We start from the raw sequence: 18395 nt of genomic DNA on the forward strand, positions 1-18395 counted from the left end.
AGGATTGCTGGGTCATATGGTAGTTCTATTTTTAGTTTTTTAAGGAACCTCCATACTGTTCTGCATACTGGCTCTATCAGTTTACATTCCCACCAACAGTGCAAGAGGGTTCCCTTTTCTCCACACCCTCTGCAGCATTTACTGTTTGTAGATTTTTTTTTTTTTTTTTTTTTTTTTTTTTGCGGTACTCGGGCCTCTCACTGTTGTGGCCTCTCCCGTTGCGGAGCACACGCTCCGGACTCGCAGGCTTAGCGGCCATGGCTCACGGGACCAGCCGCTCTGCGGCATGTGGGATCTTCCTGGACCGGGACACGAACCCGTGTCCCCTGCATCGGCAGGCGGACTCTCAACCACTGCGCCACCAGGGAAGCCCCCTAGATTTTTTGATGATGGCCATTCTGACTGGTGTGAGGTGATACCTCATTGTAGTTTAGTTTAGTTTAGTTTTGTTTTTAACATCTTTATTGGAGTATAATTACTTTACAATGGTGTGTTAGTTTCTGCTTTATAACAAAGTGAATCAGTTATACATATGTCCCCATAACTCTTACCTCTTGCATCTCCCTCCCTTCCACCCTCCCTATCCCACCCCTCTAGGTGGTCACAAAGCACCAAGCTGATCTCCCTGTGCTATGTGGTTACTTCCCACTAGCTCTCTATTTTACGTTTGGTAGTGTATATATGTCCATTACACTCTCTCACTTTGTCCCAGCTTACCCTTCCCCCTCCCTGTATCCACAAGTCCATTCTCTAGTAGGTCTGCATCTTTATTCCCATCTTGCTCCTAGGTTCTTCATGACCATTTTTATTTTCAGATTCCATATATATGTGTTAGCATATGGTATTTGTTTTTCTCTTTCTGACTTACTTCACTCTGTAGGACAGTCTCTAGGTCCATCCACCTCACTACAAATAACTCAGTTTCGTTCCTTTTTATGGCTGAGTAATATTCCATTGTATATGTGCCACATCTTCTTTATCCATTTATCTGTTGATGGACACTTAGGTTGCTTCCATGTCCTGGCTATTGTAAATGGAGCTGCAATGAATATTTTGGTACATGACTCTTTTTGAATTGTGGTTTTCTCAGGGTATATGCCCAGCAGTGGGATTGCTGGGTCATATGGTAGTTCTATTTTTCGTTTTTTAAGTAACGTCTATACTGTTCTCCTTAGTGGCTGTATCAATTTACATTCTCACCAACAGTGCAGGAGGGTTCCCTTCTCTCCACACCCTCTCCAGCATTTATTGTTTGTAGATTTTTTGATGATGGCCTTTCTAACTGGTGTGAGATGATATCTCATTGTAGTTTTGATTTGCATTTCTCTAATCATTAATGATGTTGAGCATTCTTTCATGTGTTTGTTGGCAGTCTGTGTATCTTCTTTGGAGAAATGTCTTAGGTCTTTTTCCCATTTTTGCATTGGGTTCTTTGTTTTTTGATATTGAGCTACATGAGCTGCTTGTATATTTTAGAGATTAATCCTTTGTCAGTTGCTTTGTCGGCAAAAATTTTCTCCCATTCTGAGGGTTGTCTTTCCATCTTGTTTATGGTTTCCTTTGCTGTTCAAAAGCTTTTAAGTTTCATTAGGTTCCATTTGTTTATTTTTGGTTTTGTTTCCATTTCTCTAGGAGGTGGGTCAAAAAGGATCTCGCTGTGATGTATGTCATAGAGTGTTCTGCCTATGTTTTCCTCTAAGAGTTTTATAGTGTCTGGCCTTACATTTAGGTCTTTAATCCATTTTGAGTTTACTTTTGTGTATGGAGTTAGGGAGTGTTCTAGATTCATTCTTTTACATGTAGCTGTCCAGTTTTCCCAGCACCACTTATTGAAGAAACTGTCTTTTCTCCACTGTATACTCTCGCCTCCATTCTTAACTATACATCACCATTTTTTCACATCACGTCCATGGATACAAAAAAGTAAATGACATTGACACCATCTCTCTTTTATAGATGAGAGAAATGACATAAAGTCACTCCCCCAAAAAACTTCTTTAAGAATGGTAAAAAACAAATAAGCAAACCAAAAATAAAATTGTGTGTGTGTGTGTGTGTGAAACGAAGTTTTACTCCTCTGGCTTAGTTCATTTTCTCATAACTTTCGAAGTTCATGTAACACTAAACTGTATTCAAATTAAAATTAAAGTTCTATAAGAAAGAGGCTTGCACTTAGATTGCTTGTGGTATAGCTTTTCAGAGCCTGGTCTTTAGAGAATAATTGCCCCCTGTTTAAGTTCAAGTTCTCTCACATATAGACTGTGGGCAAGTTATCTAACCAATGTGAGGCCTCTTGTAAGGTAAGGATAATAATGGTATCTGGTTCACTGACTGTTACAAGAATTATCTCTGGTAATACGTGGTACAAAGTTTTTGCATAATGCTCTACAGTGTGTATGTGTGCAATAAATATTATCTTTTGCCTTTAAAAGATGGGCTGAAGCAAAATTGGAAGGCAGAAAAAAGATGAAAGATGATTTTGGATGGAAAAGAGGATTTCTCTGTGGAAAATGTTCAGATTCTACATATAAGACATATAGGAAATACAGAGTGAAAAATAAATGGGTATGATTGGAAGTAGTTTAATTAATTCTAGCTTTAAAGCTTCACCTAATGCCACTGCTTTATTCTGTAACTTATAGATTTACTTTGTAATGACTGATTCTGTAAAACTGGATTATGGTTTTATTTTTGTGAAAGATTCTTTTTGTTTTCCTTACTATTTCTAGTTTTTATCTAATGTTTTGAATTATAGCTTAAATAAAATAGTTTAATTAAAAGACCTTCATAACTCAATGTTTCATCACACTGGATTTCAGGTAAAATTAGTTACTGGATGTGTGAGTTTTTCCAATCCCATTAAGAAAATAGTAAAAAATAGAATAGCCTTTATACTTGGAACTCTATCAGTAATAAATGACCCACAAAGTGTCAATAAAAATTAGCTATCCTGATGAGCATTTGTGATTCACATTGTATACTCTATGGTGAGCCAAGGTATCTGTTTCTTAATAATCTTACTAAAGGCTCTGTCAGGACTCTGGCCAACAACTGGCTTGATGTTTGCATTTTGTGTGTGATGTAGTTTTTTCCTTGGTTGACTGTTATGGCCCCACCCTGATGAACCAGTTGTAGCAAGCCTCAGCATTTGTACGTAGAATACATTCTGCCTCTTGCTCACCGAAGCAGCTTTCTGTGTACCTGACACCTGAGGTAACCGTCCATAATCCAAATACCTTCAAGAGGTACTTTTAGATTGATACTCCCTGTTTTTCCATATGTCTTGTCATATTCTCAGAGAAGTAATGTCATCCTAGCATCAACTATGTATCATGTGAAATAGCACAGAATATTTCCTGGAACATTTCTTAATTGCGTTGCTCCTCTACCCAAAATTGTGCTGAAATATTAGCCAATGGCCACAGTGTTAGGGGAAAAATATCTACTGGTGACCCATCAAAAGTTTCCAAATCTCCTCTCATTTGAAAGTGATGAACTCATGGTAGACTGGTTGATTTTTTTCTTTCCCAAATTTATTTCCTTAAGAAGAAATACAAGGTTTCCTAAACTTTTTTTCTTAAAAATCATTCCTATATTTTTAGCCCAGAATCTGTAGAAAGTGTAAGGGTTTCTTGGGGGGTGAGGGTGGGAAAGTCATCATCTTGATGATATTTTTTTAAAATCTAAGATGGGTAGTTTGAGAATGATGAAAATGAAATAATTTATCTTTTGCTCTTCAACAATTAGCAAGGTCTTTAAGTTGAAATTTTTAATACTTCTCCCAAATTATATCATTCATGTCATTGATGGAAGCAGAATACTTTACATCATAAAATTTTCTAAATTTCTAGAAAGATGAATAAAACAAGAATTCCAATCAATAGTATCATCAATTATTTAAATACATCACACATACAGAGTGGCAGAGTATTTTGAAGTTTATTTAATTGGATTGTTCTTCATGTGAGATCAAAGTAAACCATGATATCTATGTATTTGACTTAGTTCATGCTTTGGTAGTTTTCTAGTTGGTTTGTTTTGAAGATGGAATAATGGTATTTTGTATTACATTTCCTGTAATCAATAAAACTTATTCTTGGCAATTTTATAGGGATTATAAGTTATTTGAAATCAAAAATACAAATAAGGTTGTCTGGAGAGTCAACTTATTTATTTTCTAAAGAACTCTAAGAAAATTGGAACCTAAGTATTTCAATGATTTCAGGGAATAGAAGGAAAGACATAATGAAAGAAGATTTCAACATAAAAACTGAAAGGTAAGAGGTAATTCAAGGATAAAAGAACTTCAGAGACTAAGTCAAAGAAAATCATGAAAAACAGTAGAGTTCAAGAGCAATCAACCCAGAGAAAAGGTTTTGAGCAGACAAAAACTAGGCATGCATGATGCCTTTGCATTGCATTCCATTCATTATAAAGACAATGAATTAATCAAACCATCTCATTATTTCATCACCTAGCTTTGTCTCGTGTCAAGCATGAAAAATTACTGAGAAGAACAAAAGTTTCAAAAAGAAAGAAAACTTTGAAGAGTATGAGCACACGGTGAGTGCTAACTCCCAAAGACCTGGTTTTTCAAGAATCGTACAGGAAATTAAATGATGATGTAGTAGTTAGAAATATGGGTGTGCTTTTGAGGTTCCCACACCCTCCTAAAGAGGGGAAACAAAATGGATGCCTGTGGTTCTATCAGTATTAAATGGTAAGTGTATGTGTAGGTTTGTAGTCACTACAAACCTCACATTCTGGTCTTATGTTTTGATTTTACCGTCAAGCAATAATTTTCTTTCTATAATTTATGTCAATCTGTAATTTAGAACTTTAGATAATTTTATGCCTCCAAATGTCTAAATTAAAGGGGGCACCATGGTCTGCACTCAAAGAAAGTATAAGGTCTAGATTCCTCACTCTCCTATTTACTAATTACTCACTTCAACTAAATCTCAACTTCAGTGCATTTCAGTTTTGAAATATGTACAATGATAATATCACCTGCCCTACCTTTCCCACAATATAATTGTGAGGATGGAATAAATACATGTGACAGAAGTTTTGTAAGCCCTAAAGTGTAAAACCAATAGAAAGTTTCACCCCTCATGAATGTAGCAGATAGGACTTCACTTCTATATCTCATTTTAAAGACTTTGTAGTTACATATTTGAGAAGAAAACACTAGGCACTTTTTTTTTTTTTTGCGGTACGCGGGCCTCTCACTGTTGTGGCCTCTCCCGTTGCGGAGCACAGGCTCCGGATGCGCAGGCTCAACGGCCATGGCTCACGGGCCCAGCCGCTCCGCGGCATGTGGGATCTTCCCGGACCGGGGCACAAACCCATGTCCCCTGCATCGACAGGCGGACTCTCAACCACTGCGCCACCAGGGAAGCCCACTAGCCACTTTTTAATGTCCCTGACTGCACGGTGGTTTTGTCAAGAATCAGGCAGTCAGAAGATAAAATTCCAGGTGATCAATCATATACTTCGTTCGAACAGTAACATGATTATTGGCAAGAAGACAACTTTATCATCTATACTCAAAAATAAGCAAACATTATATATATAATGTATATAATGTATACATATTTATAAGTATTTTAAATATTCCACTCAAACCAACAAAGTGGTTTGAAGCACTGTATCTGAGATGTCTTATAAATATAGTGAATTATTAATGTTTCTGGTCTTAGTAAGTACAGTTCTAATGTATTTTTCTAAATAAAATGGCCTTAAATTGAAAAATGACCATGAGTAAACGTACCTTTCTGAATCAATATTTGCCTTATTATTCTTGGAAAAATCTACGCAATGTTGTTCAGCAAAGTGCCAATGAAGCTTCTATGCAGGAATCAGAGTAAGATGAATATAACGTGATGACTGTGGTCCCCTTTGAGTCAGATTCTATAGCAGAGTCCACTTTCCTAGTGTGTTTAAACTTTTCCAAATGAAATGCTGTCCATTATCACCTGTTCAAAAATATTGAGAAAATTTAAGTTACTGCAATCCAGGAACCTTGACAATGAGTAAATGTTACACACACAGGCAGACACACACACACACATTTGTATTACAGCAGAACAGAACCAATTCAGTTTTATAACTTAAATGATAAAGCATTGCTATAGGAGGTAAAACATTTCTACTGGGGCTGCAACATCCCTCTCCACGCTTCTTGGTTTGCATTTGCTCTTTTGAGGAAAGTTTAAGCTTGTCCCCGGAATCTCAAATACGTGCCTGAGTGTGTCCTACAGGGTGGAATCTGTTGAGTTTCAGTCTTAAACCACAAGGAATCAGCTAGTTAACCATAAAGACAGTTGCATCATTACCTTCCCACCTGCTCACCCAGGCACAATGCCCTGTAAAGCTTTTTGTTTCAGAGTTCAGAATCATGGGTAGATAAAGCCTGTTGATTGGTTGGGGATGTACTTTATATGAGCAGTAGCTAGAGTATTAAAGAAACAAAGAGTCTTAATTCAGGTTTACCATGATGGATTGAATTGCCTCCTTACTCAGTTTCAAATAACTCTGCACTGGTCCCATGTAAAGGATTTATTTACTCGGGAACTTATCCAAGTCAGGCAGGTATTAACAGTGCTTCTTTTATCCTCGCTTCTCTCAGTTAGTTTCACCCTTAAAATGTTCCTCTCCACTCTCCTCTACCTCCCAGTCCTGTTTTTAAAAATTATATCCAAATATTTTTTTCCTTACAATGATATCCTTCTAAATCCCATTCTGGTCAGTCCAAATTTTGTTAGTTAATAATGTGTCCACAATGGGTTATTAAACAAGAAAGCCATTTTTCATTACTGTCATCATATCATTAATTAACTAAAGAATTTCATTTTAAAATGAAGAAAGGGAGAAAAAAGAATGTTATAATGCAGAAACTGAAACTAGAATTGATTTCACAGGTATAAATTTTCCTTATCTGTTGCTCAGTCACAGGACCTGTGTTGTATTATGTAACAGCCAGTATTGGCTCATCTTTATTCTGTCCAAGCACTGCTAGTAGATTTCCTTTGAGCTTAAAAGAATATTATCGAGGGCTTCCCTGGTGGCGCAGTGGTTGAGAGTCTGCCTGCCAATGCAGGGGACACAGGTTCGAGCCCCGGTCTGGGAAGATCCCACATGCTGCGGAGCAACTAGGCCCGTGAGCCACAGCTGCCGAGCCTGCGTGTCTGGAGCCTGTGCTCCGCAACAGGAGAGGCTGCGATAGTGAGAGGCCCGCGCACCGCAATGAAGAGTGGCTCCACCTTGCCACAGCTAGAGAAAGCCCTCGCACAGAAACGAAGACTCAATACAGCAAAAATTAATTAATTAATAAAAATTCCTATCCCCAACATCTTCTTAAAAAAAAAAAAAGAATATTATCGGGGGGCTTCCCTGGTGGCGCAGTGGTTGAGTCTGCCTGCCGATGCGGGGGACACGGGTTCGTGCCCCGGTCTGGGAAGATCCCACATGCTGTGGAGCGGCTGGGCCCGTGAGCTATGGCCACTGAGCCTGCGCATCCGGAGCTGTGCTCCACAACGGGAGAGGCCACAACAGCGAGAGGCCGCGTACCGCAAAAAAAAAAAAAAAAGAATATTATCGGCTTCCCAGCCATGGAAAGTAAACCAGATTGTTCTATTTGATTCCTTATTATTAAAGAATTCCTCAGACAAATGATCTCATTCTAATATAGAGATATCTCATCATTCATTATTCATTTAACAAGTACTAAGTGCCTACTATGTTTCAGGCACTGTGCTAGGGAATGGAACTAATAAGAAATAAATCAAAGAACTTATAGTCTGTTGGGGGAAATAGATATCAAACACATAACTACATAGAAAACTACACAGGAAACTATATATTCACATCAAATTCATTAAAAAGGAGTTCAGTTCCTCTTAAGTCATAATTAGACTAATTGTTTCCTTCTAATTCTGAAAGGGAATGTATGAAAAACAATCCAAACACCTACTATATTTTGAGCTCTGCTCTATGTGGTAGACAGGAATGTCATTTGTAGTCCTAAACAAACTGACCTGAGTTAAATATTGTCACTTAATTCACTTTTCCTTTAGGAGAAAAAAATAATCTGAAATTCTGTGAACCTCACCTCATTTTTATCAACAGAAAAATGGAGATGGTAGCAATTTCTAACAGGATCTTTTTAAGGTTTAAATTAAAGAAGCATTAAAAACTCAGTGGGTGCTCTAAAGAAGTTTCTAAGACTATGGAACTATTAAGTACTAATGTAAACAAGAATTTGATTACTCAAAGGAATGAATTGGAAAGTTCAGGAGTACATACTGTAGGTTGCAGCTGCACTTTAAAGAATGCAAAGATTTATGGGGAAAAAAGGGAGTGTCTTTACTTGGGAACAGGATGAGCAAATGTGCACAAGTGAGAACAGAGATTATTTGGGAAATGGTAGAGAAATTGGTCTTGTTTGGTTGAGGGTACATGTGAAGCTGAGGACATAGAATGGGAGAGGAAGAGGCAAGCCCTCAGGGTTTAGCTCTTGACTGCAGAGGACAAGGTAAAAAACAAAATAAAATAAAGCAAACAAAAATAATATTTAGCCATTGCATTATCTTCCCATTTTTAGGTATTTTTAGAGATTAAAGCAAGAGATGAAGCTCTTACATTTTTACTTTATAAAACATGTTCTGTGTTTTTCTCGAGAAATGATATTGAGGGAAAGAGTTTCTCCCTGAGCCTGTGAAATAAGATTTCATTTGAAGGACAGGTACAGAACCAGGGCAACAACAGGCTCTTAATGAACATGGCAGTTGTTTAAACTTGTCAATTAGAAATATAAATTATTGTATTATTTCACTTCACATATTTTTATATGTATTCTCAGCATTGATGGAATACATATATCAGAATATATATTATTATTTTTTTTCAGAATATATATTATATATATATATATATACACACATCTATTTTCTTCCACAGAGTTCTACCTGAAATCATCATTTTCCTTTATAATAGTGCAATTATAATCTCTGAATGTATATGAAAGTAGATCATTACCTTCAGGCATCAAAAAAGCAATATGAAAATATCAACCGTTTGGAGAAAAAGAAGATTAAAAATGAGAGATGTTGGTTAATGTTCTCAATAATATATATAAAAAAAGAAAAGCAAGGTGCCAATCTTTATAAAAAGATTGCTTTCTTTTTTTAGTAAAATAAATATTTTTGATTTAGACTTTTTCTTTTAAAGGAAATTTAAATGTTATATTGCACACCAATCTTCCAAGGCTTTGGGCATTTGCTTTCTATTCTCCAGAACCTGAATCAAACATTCTTCTGGAGCTATCAATGACATATACATTATTTAGAGTTATAACTACAAAATGATTTGAATTAGTACCTTTGGGAAATTCACCCTTGACTTAGTGTGTATTCTAAGAACTGATCTGAACATAAATCTCACATTCCACATGAAAAGTTGTGCTTTTCCTAAGTGCAAAATGGTGGACATTCCTAAGTACTCTTTGTCTCCATCTTTAGAATGAATCTTCTAGAATTTGGGGTAGACTGTAAACCTTAATTGGATACTTCTTGTCCTCCTGACTACAAATGGACCTCTTAGCTAAGCAGTAAACTGGCAGCAATTGGGAGCCTTACAAACCAGTCATGAAATTCCCAACAAAAAACATGCTTTTAATAAGCTTTCATTACCTCAAATTTGCTACCTTTGAGGGCTATCCAGTTGAATGTACATCTTATGAAAAGTCATGAACATTCAGTTCTACTCTTCATCTTATTTCTGCCTATACCTAAATGACAATGCACGTCTTATTCAAAGTCAGCCAATCTCTAGCCCAAAAGGCTTTTTTATGTTACATTGGAATGGGCTGAGCCAAGAAAATACATGGCAGTCAACCATGATAAAATGAGAGAATTTATAACGGGGCTTTGCAAATAGTGATGTACTGTATAAACTAAAGGCTTGTGATCAGAGTAGCAAAAATGAAAGAACAACAAAAAGATCATGTTGGTGGTTGTACATTGATAAGGACTATATTTTCCCCACCTTCACAATATTTCACTACGATAAAGAATAAATGAAATGAGGTTCTGTGACAATTGTAAAAAGAAAGTAGGCCTTATCTGTTCTTGGCAAGTGGTTACAAATTTATAACACATTTGCAAAAACAGCAAATGCATAAATAATTAAACCGATTAACTTTGATGCTACTTATACGGAAAGTAGGATTTGATTGTTTTTTCACATTAAGTCAGTACCAAAGGGAGAATTTATTCTTTGCCTGTTGTTCATGATGGAAGAAATGTACAAAAATTTTCCTTACTTTTTTTTTTTTTTTTTTTAATGTAAAGATAGAATTTATTAGAGGGAAGGGTTGCTGCCAGAACAGTGGGCCAAATTCCTGGTAGTCTGGGAGAGTCGAGCCTTTCCTTACTTTTAAAATTTCCTATTATCCATAAATCACTGTATAGAATGTAGATGACTTTTTTCCAGCTATACCAAGGGGAAAATAAAGGCAATGCATTGTAGGCTGAAAGTTAAGGATTTTAAACCTTTCCAGGCAATAGAAGTGGAGATACTAAGGAAGACAGTGGATTCCATCCCTGAAAGAATGTTGCAGACGTTTGTTGCTTGTTCTGAGAAACATTCTTATTGATGTTAAGAATAACCCTACGTTCTTTTGTGTAAAACCAACCAACCATTTCTGGTAAAGTCCTCCAGTCATAGTACATCAGCTCTCTGTCCCCAGTGGATGGTTTAAGGTATAAGGTATCTGCCAAGCTAGGACAATTGGAACCCTTCCAGGATTTTTTTTTTCCCAGACGGGAAGGAGCAATGCTCCTCTGATAGAGAAGTGATGAGAAGTGTGAAGGACAAGAATTTTGTCTGTTAAGTTTCCCACCATTAGGAGAAAAACTAGTCTGATTAATGCAGAGATAAGAGAAAGAGACAGAAACTTCAAACAACATGCAAATTCCTAGCTCTAAGAGTCTGAGGGCTAGATCTGTACTTGAGTTACAAAAAAGACCTCTAGTCCTGTTCTCCTCTATTTCCCCCTTTCTGACTGAGCTTGTTGGAGTTCAGTTTCTGCATTAGCAATCCTGACTAATCCAGGGAACTTACATTTGACAGCACAAATCAACAATACCACAGATATTATTTACATTAAGAAGAGGTTAATTTACTTGTAAAATGATGACAAGCTAGTTGAAAAGCTTCCCTTACTTCTAATGCTATCTTCCCCGGGTGAGTTGCTGAGGCTCCCACAAGGCTTAACTTGCCAAAACCTTCTCTCTGTGTCTTGAATCTAGTCCTCTACCCTCCTCCCTAGTAAAGCCTACTTGCCATTACCTAGCCCACTGCAAACCTCAGTAAGTATTAGTAATTCCTTAATACCATCCGACCTGTTCTGGCCCTTTACATAGACTTTGAACAGTCTGGCCTTTTGCCCCTCTACTGTTGAGAGCTACTACAGTTAGCTTTAGTTGATTTGTCTTTTTTTAAATTAATTTTTATTGGAGTAGATTTGTCTTCTGATCCTCCTCTGTGTGTTCCTGCTTCTATTGGCCAATGTGGGATAAGCTATTCCTCCTGAATTTGACTTTCACTTTTGGACACAATGCCAATCCTGGATTTTTCAAGGTTCTCTTTTCTCACAACCCTTTCTGATCCATATTATGGAGGGATAGATGGGATTTCTTCACAGTATATCCACAAGGGGCAGAGAATTGAATTTAGATGCTTTCAAAGGTTAAATTTTTACTGCCTTATGTTATCAACTTACTCTAGTTCTTTTTTTTTTTTAATCAAAGATATTGGCTATGATTATAAGAGAATGACCTAAACTATCAGACAATTTTCCATTTATGATCTGTTGGCTGCAATTACCTCATAAGGCAAAAGTGCAATTTCAAAGTCTACACTCTAATGAGTAGATTATTTAAAAATTCCATAGGGACAAAAAGTGTAAGTTTTTTTTTTTTTTTTTTTTTGGAGTGGGTTCTCTGACATAATACAACTTGTGTCATTAAAATGTAAGTTCTGTGAGGGTGGTAGATTTTTGTCTTGTTTTTCACCAAGTCCCCAGTGCTTGGAAGAGGACCTAGTACATGTGATTGCTAACATTTGTTGGAGAGCTCACACATAGTGACTGTAGAGCTGAATTATTTTGCTAAATAATTGAATAAATGTTTGCTTTTCAGTGTGTGTGCCCCTACAACTTGCACAGCCCTGTGGACAATTAGAGAACGAATAAGAGTGCATCCTGCAGAAACTTGATCTAGTAGGAGAGAGCAACAATATAAAAATAGGTACACTAAACATTCAAGTGAAATGATTCTGTATTCAAGATCCAACCAATGTGCTGTTTGCTTTCCTGAGAAGTAACACTCCTTTCTGTAGAGATTTGAAGTTATGCTATAGAGGATTGGCTTTTGAGCTGTGTCTTAAAATATGAATAGAATTTCCGCAGAGAGAAGCTCAAAGGCAGAGAATGCCTTGCCCTAGAAATGAGTCTTAAAATCTTTTCTGAGCCTTCATGAGACCAGCAGAAATAAAGAATAGTATGTTTCAGTAGCAGAAATAACTTTACTGTAATTTGTTAAGCACTGCAGCTTCTTCAAGACACAAGTATTTAAGCACTTCCGAGTGCCCTCCCATGGAAAAAAATGTGGCCTTTCTACCATTTTTCCTTAGAGTGAAATGAGTAACTTGAAAAAAGCTTCTTCTGTTTTTATTTTTAAGAGTTTATGTTTCAGTTTGAAGCATGTGTCACATTAAACTCGAATTGCCTCGTAAAGAAAAATACAAGTAATTCAAGGAAAGGAAAGACATTTTCTTTTCCTTACTTAAGTTTCGGCAGGATCGTGCAATCCCCAGCAAGTCTCCCTCCCCCTCTTCCTCACCCTGTGGCAAATTTTAAAGTCATGATTCATCAAACCACAGTTAGACATTCTGAACTGCGCTGACTCCTTCTGCAAAACAGGTTTGTTCACAAAATGGATTCTTCATTAATTCTTCTCAGCAAATCTCTTGTATGGTAGTGACATTCACGATACAATAGTTCTCTTCAATGCGGTACTAGTTTTCACAAAACCCCATCTATAGAGTTTTAAAAAATACCTTATAGTGATAGTAAACTTAGTACACTCAAGCTACATAGAAATGTAACTTAGATGTTTTTGTTTAAAGGAACTTTAGGAGACACTGCGTTTTAAGAGGTCCAAGAGTCAGTTCTTCTGATCTGCATTTCATTTCCATATTGCAAATATCAAATGCTACAAAGAATATTTGTCTAACCCATCATTTCTAATCCCAGTGAGTTTTTGTGCTCTCTCTTTACTCAACTAAGCCTTTATTCTCTTTACACTTAGAGCAGTTTGAGCAAATTTACCTGTGTCCACGGTAAATATGCCTCAGCTCCAGGCAGCTAACTTCTTGTTCACCCAGATGGAAATTAAACTGAAATATGCACATTGCAAGCACCTGCCACAGCCTCTAAAAAATGCAAAACCTTAACCAGTTAACAGGATATAGGTTCAAATGGAAGGAAGAGCTGCCTAAGGATCTTTAATTCTCTGGATTGCTTACTATAAACCCATTAGCTGAATTTAAATTTCTTGGGGTTCTTCTGAACCTGGCTATCATGCATGGAATTTAGAATTGTTTCTTTTTCACATTTTGCTTATTTTTAGTCTCTCCAAAAGACTCCTGGTTATGTAGCAGATTTAGGGAAAATGTTAGAATTTGCATGTTTGGCTTTGAGCTTAAAGATGATCTTGGTTATAAAAAGTGTGCAGCTTTTCCTCTCTTTTTTACCTTATATTTTGATACTTATTTTATGGCAATTTCACAACCTTTTGTAGTAGGGATGTATAAAAACTATAAAATATCTTTTATAAAAATTTTAAAAATGATTTTTATATACCAGCTAGCTACACAGGGGTCACATCCAATATTTTTGTACAATTATGGCATTGAAAGACATTTTTGAATCCTTCAGTTATTAAAATTGGTCTTAAATCCCCTGCCACTGTTATGCATGTCAAAAAAATGTGGTATGTCATGGCAAAACGCTACTGTTAAACTACGGTAACATCTGTCTTGCAATAGCAAAGTGAAAGAGGAAAGTAAAATTGCTTTAGGACCTTGTTGAAATCAGATAACCATATACTCTAGACAAAATGGCTTTTAAATTCTTCATAATAATCAATACTTCAGGACACTAAGAGACAACAGTCAAAGGCTATTCTAATGTCCACCACTATCCAAAACTGTGCAAAGAAAATTTGTGTTTTACTCTCCACTGGTGAGGTAAATTTCCTTTTCAACTGCAAGCAGTGCAGGACCTGCACTTTCTGCGGGGTGCACACCAAGGGATTCGTTGGTACTCTTTAGCCACAGTTCTGCAGGGATGACAGGGCAACCCGTGGCGGGAGGCATTGGGACCCAGCCACTGCCTCTCCTACAACCACGGGAACATCTAGTCCCAGTTCTGCTACATCATCCAGACCAGGTCAATGGAGAGGAATAAGGAGGAGGAAAGAAGGAATACCTTTTGAACAAAGAGAGATTTCGCACACAAATCCATCGTACATTACGTCTTCTCTCCATTATAATATATGTGTAAATTATCTCTGAAAGCTGGGCCTACAGATTTAGTGGGAGCTATAAAAAAAAAAAAAAACCAATAATCAACACTCAAAATTGGCTAATTCATTTAATTCTCTACGAGGAAAAACTGTTAATTATATGGGGACTGTTAGTGGGCCATCTAACCAAGGGTGTCCTTAGATAAATAATAAATCTGTAATAGTTTGCTAGGACTGCTGTGACAAAGTACCAAGTAGACTGGGTGGTTTAACCAACAGATATTTAATTTCTCACATATCTGGAGACTAGAAGCCTGAGACCAAGGTGTTGGCAGGGATGGTTCCTTCTAAGGGCCATCAGGGAAGAACCTGTTCCGGGCTGCTTTCCTTGGCTTGTAGGTGGCTGCATTCTTTTTTTTTTGTATTCATATTTTCTTCCCTTTGAACATCGGTGAGGTTTCTTGCCACTGATTTTCTATCTCTACCCCTCCTAATTATTTGTCCCACCCGAGGACTAGGTGTTTTCTTTCCTCCCATCAAATCTTCAACTAGAAAGGAGGATATGAAAATATCCTTAGTGGAAGGGTTATCCCTCATCCCTAAGGGTAGTAATTCTTTTGCTGTACCGGTTCTTCTGTCCTCCCAAATCTTGTGGAAGCTTATTACAATAGCTAGCCTGTTTTCGGTTTTGGTTTTGGTTTTAATCTTCAACTCTCTTTCGTTAATAATTAATCTTCAACTCTCTTTAATTTCTTTAATTTAATAATTTACTATTCCACTTAAAAATACATCACAATGAGTACGTTGCTGCTTCTCATTTTCCCACCATTTGTGAGGTCTAAGAGTTGCCTACACTTCACATTCTCAGCTTCTATGCTCTTTTCAGACCACTTTCTCTCTACTCTGCTTCTGAAACTCTTATCCTGAAGGCCATCATCTCTCTTAATTACCAAATTTAAGGCCCATTTTTAATCCTCCTTCAAAATGACCATTCCGTAGCCTTGGCAATATTACCCACATCTTCCTTCCTGATCATTTCTCCTCTTGCTGTTGTTTCTTCCAGATTACTTTCTCTTCATTTGTTTCCTGCTACTCTGACATACCGTCTTCTGTATTTATTTTATTTTGATAGTTATTGTCAAATTGCTCTCCAAACAAATAAGCACCAGCAATGTATGAGGGTATATCCCTTTTCAAATAGTCTCGCCAGTTAAGATGTTATAGAAAGTTTTAAACCATCTTCAGTCTAATGGATATGTATAGATAGATAGATATTCATCGTTTTTTTAAACAGTATTTCCTTCACTACTGTGCATTTGAACAACTTTTCCTGTTTGGCTATTTGGATTTGCTTCTCTGAATATTCATATTTTCCCTTCATTTTTGTTGTTTCTCAGGTTGCTTGTCTTTTTTCCTTAACAATTTATAAGAGCTCCTGGTATAATATAGATATCAGTCTTGTTGATACATGAAAACAAAATTTGAACTTTTAGTGAGAACCTACTGATTTTGTTTATATTTTTCCACATGTGCATTTTTATGTGTGTATTAAAAATCTCCCTCTGTTAATCATATTAGATTTCCATGCATAGATAACAGTTTGTCAACCCAAAGATTATGTATGTTATTTGTATATTTACTTCCATTTAAATCTTAGACCCCTCTGGACATTATTTTTTAATATGGTATGAAATGGGGATCCAGTTTTTCTAATTGTTTCCATTTGAAGAATTGTTTTAAATTGTTTAATCTATTGAGTTCAAATAGAAGTTGAAAATAACATCATTACTCAATTTAAGGATGTGACTCTATTGTTATATAGTCAACTGAGATTTTCTTTTTAATTAATAGAATTTAGTTTTTAGTGCAGTTTAAGGTTTACTGAAAAATTGAGCAGAAAGTATAGAGTTCCCATAAAATCCCTCTTCCCCTGGCCTCAGTTTCCTCTATTATTAATATCTTGCATTGGTGTGGTACATTTATTATAACTGGTGAACCACTATTGATACATTATTATTAACTAATGCCAGAGTTTACATTAGGGCTCACTCTTCATGCTGTACAGTTCTATGGATTTTGCCAAATGCAAAATACCTTGTATATAACATTATGATAGTACAGAAAAATTTCCCTGCCCTAAAAATCCCCTGCACTCCACCCACTCATTCTCTTACCCTTCCCCCAAACTCCTGGCAACCACTGATGTTTTTGCACTCTCTGGAGTTTGCCTTTACAGAATGTCATATAGTTGAAATCATACGGTATACTGCCTTTTCATACTGCCTTATTTAATTTAGCAATACACATTTTAGATTCCTCCATGTCATTTCCTGGTTTGAGAACACATTTCTTTTTATTGTTGAGTAAAATTCTATTGTATGGTTGTATAATGGTCAGTTTATCCATTCAGCTCTTAAAGGATATCTTGGTTGCTATCAATTTTTGGCAATTATGAATAAAGCTGCTACAATCATTTGTGTGCATATTTTTGTGGTAAAATAATTTTCCCAATTCATTAGTGTAAGTATCTGGGAGTGTGATCACTGAATTGTATCCTAAGACGATGTTTAATTTTGTAAGAAACTGTCAGGCTATCTTCCAAAGGGCAGTGCCATTTTGTATTCCTACCAGCAGTGAATAAGTGTTCCTGCCAATTGGATTTTTGAATAAATATCTATTACTCAAACTAATATCATCATGCAATGAGTTTATATATTTTTTCTTTTCCATTAGAAAGTTTTGCTGCAAGTAGGTTGACATATTGAATAAAAGAAAAATCATTATGATAGCACAAATTACTAAAGTTTATAGGAGAATTTGTGTACAAAATGTTTTGTAATTAAGCTGGCATTAGAAAACCCGAAATTTCACAACTTTGGATTTAAATAGCTCTTTTGCTCTCCTTGAATCCAGAAGGCAGACTTTGACCTCTTGACCTTAACACACATCTTAATTTTTCTCCCCCCAGATTTCTTGAAAATTTATTGGGGTAAAATTAGTTACAATAGCCAATGTGACCATCTTATTCTCTTTTGTTAGGCTAATATTGAGAGGAATGGGGATACCATATTCAAGGATAAAAAAGACTTGTGAAACATTAAGTTACTAATCCTAGCATGATCCTGCTAGTAGGAATGTAAGAATTGATCCACCAAATTATTCACTCATTTTCCTAAGTCACACAGTAATAGATACTAAGCCACCATTGAATTTGAGTTTCTGTTTTATCTATGATTTCTCACCCACAAAAGAAAATGTAGAGAGGCAGAGATATAAGATCTTAGTACAAGTATGTTAACTCTTTTTGTTTGGTAGCTATTGGAATTACAACATGAGGATAGGAGAAATATAATATTTCTTTAAGTTATAAATTAGATTAACTTTTACCTCAAAATTTACACCCTGAGACTAGCAGTAAATTTAATATCAGTGCATGTTTAGCACTTTCTCTCTTATGCTTGGGTCACACCAGAATGCAAGGTTTGGGGAAATCTAGTGAAATGAGAATGGGCACCACATTGTTCTTGATTCCAATGATCTCAATTGCTGATGACCAGGTCAGTAGTGGGGACCTGCTGTAAGGCCATGAGACCATGGCAATTGGTGCTGACTTCTTTCATGTCCTATGCAGTCAGCCCCTGAAAGTCATGCCCTTCAGTGACCACGCTAACATGGAGGCATCTGAGCAGATTCAAGCACACTGTATGGCCTAGAAGACCCAAAGCTCTCGTGTTCCTCCCAGGACTGAGAATTGCAACCACCTCTTTAGGTCAGACCAATTACTCTGTGCATGTGGTGGTGGTG

The 18395-nt window shown here is 36.5% G+C and overlaps 1 long non-coding RNA gene across 2 annotated transcripts; it reads left to right on the forward strand.

Annotated features, from left to right (window-relative positions):
* The first annotated feature begins 4147 nt into the window (after positions 1–4147).
* On the forward strand, positions 4148–18313 carry LOC114884746. 2 transcript variants are annotated; one of them, XR_003790890.1, is made up of 3 exons: positions 4148–4277; positions 4479–4563; positions 18223–18313. It is a non-coding gene; the product is annotated as an uncharacterized LOC114884746 (long non-coding RNA). The 2 variants fall into 2 exon arrangements; XR_003790889.1 differs by lacking the exon at positions 18223–18313 and adding an exon at positions 12204–12309.
* Positions 18314–18395: the final 82 nt, after the last annotated feature.

The sequence above is a fragment of the Monodon monoceros genome, unplaced genomic scaffold, assembly GCF_005190385.1.
Source record: "Monodon monoceros isolate NGI ecotype Baffin Bay Population unplaced genomic scaffold, NGI_Narwhal_1 Super_Scaffold_5, whole genome shotgun sequence".
NCBI classification, from domain to species: Eukaryota; Metazoa; Chordata; class Mammalia; order Artiodactyla; family Monodontidae; genus Monodon; species Monodon monoceros.